Genomic DNA, 1,916 nt, shown 5'->3' with positions numbered 1-1,916 from the left:
GCACGTTTCAATATTTAATTGAAAAAAATGGGGCGTCTGTATTGCGTTTTAAACTAGCCCCGTTGACAAAGTCTAGATTTAAAAAAATTAAATTGGTCTAAGACAGAGGGAAATTGAACTGGGACAGTGCGATCACGACGTTGGACTGTAACCTCTCGCATTTGCATAGAAGTCGCAAAAAACCTATTAAACCGGTCTCATTTATGCACAATACGCCCAGTCCGACATTGCACTTAATTGGCCGATAACATCTGAAAGTAGATCATAATGCACGAAGATGCATATTAGATAAATTATACAAGCGTTACTTTCCTGTCTTTGGACGATTCGCTTTACTTTCTTTACTTTCACAATTTCGGAGCGGCCAGGAAAAAGGGCACTTTTGTCAGATTTAATTAATGGCAAACATTAAGACGCTAAGCTGATGTTGCGTGATAACCAAGATATTGCAATTAACCAGGCGGCCAAAGACATCGAGATGGGAAAGTTGCCGCAATAACACTACGAATTGCACTATAAGGAAGCTTATTAGTTCATGCATGCATAGACACCCTGTGTTTACTGCTAAAAAGAAAAACCACTGCGAGTACGACTGATAACTTGGAAACTTGCCGCTATAGAGGAGGTTGAAAGGTGCGAAAAAGTCAGAATTTTACCGCAGTGAAGATAAACAAAATTTTCTTGCCAGCATTCCTGAATCGCTAGTTGAGACACTTTTTGAGCCCAAAAATTATGCAATGTGTGGCTTTGAAGCTACTAAATCCAAGCATTTTTGCATCAAAAATAATTTCTCTTTAGGGCTTTTTTCAACAACAAGTTTTTTAATGTAGCTACGTTACCATCAAATTTAGAATTGCCAAAATTTTGGGATACCTAGAGAAATGTGGCAACGTCATCAAAATCGCCACTAAGAATGTTTACTCGCCAAGCAACATTAAAGTAACAGAACCTTTCAAACCTTGCAACATTTCCAACGTTGTTCCAGACATGAAGAAAACTGTTCGCCCGCTTTTGCAATTTTCGCCTGTAAGTCTCCATATTTTTGAAATTTCCCAACCTCAAAAACGAAAAATTAGTTCTCAAGATGCTCTATCGAAAAGTTCCTAGTGTTTATCCGCGCATTTTTAACCGTTTGTGTTTGATTCAACCCCCAGAAATTGACAATTTGACTTCTATCCTTTTACAGGTTAGGAATTTTTGTTCAATCCTAAGCACTGATAATCCTTAAAATATTCAAATGTTCTAAACTATTTCCGAAATACCCATGAAAATGCTCCAAAATCCATCAAGTTCTCGGCTTATGCCAAATATTTTAAAGGTTAGAAGTTTCTGATGATGAAATCCTGATAAGGGCAAAGAGATTTTGAGACGCTTTATCGAAACAGTGCTCAAGATTATTTACGCATTTTCACCCGTTTCTGAGAAATAAACTGTTAAACTTCTGCAGCCCCTGGAAACTGGAAAAATGTTCGTTCAACGTTCGGTAGGTTAGGAATTTTGGGAAAACCTAAATAGGAAATAACATATCTAAAGCTCTATGGAAAATGTTCTGATAATTAGTCAGATATTTTAAACAGTTGTCGAGATATATGCGCTCAAACTTGATCAATTTCTTAAGTGGGGAATTTCACTTCAATCCTTTTAGAGGTTAGGGTGTAGACATTGCAACGAAAATAGCTCAATGACTATTCAGATCTTTTCGACTCCAAAGGAGATATAAATGACAGTTCTCAAAACTTGAAGTTTTGGTTTTGCCTGTTTGGAGGTTAGAAATTTTGAATCAACCTCAATAGGGAAAAGTTAGCTCTGGAAATCTCTATCGAAATGCTTTTTCGGACGCATCAGATATTTTCGCTCGTTTCCGAAATATAGGGGGTTTGCTCACTTTAGCTTCGAATTTTTCACATGCTTGCTTC

This window comes from Dendroctonus ponderosae, unplaced genomic scaffold (assembly GCF_020466585.1).
Source record: "Dendroctonus ponderosae isolate FM_Combo_2020 unplaced genomic scaffold, Dpon_F_20191213v2 Dpon_F_20191213_5, whole genome shotgun sequence".
NCBI classification, from domain to species: domain Eukaryota; kingdom Metazoa; phylum Arthropoda; class Insecta; order Coleoptera; family Curculionidae; genus Dendroctonus; species Dendroctonus ponderosae.
This window is presented reverse-complemented; position numbering follows the sequence as displayed.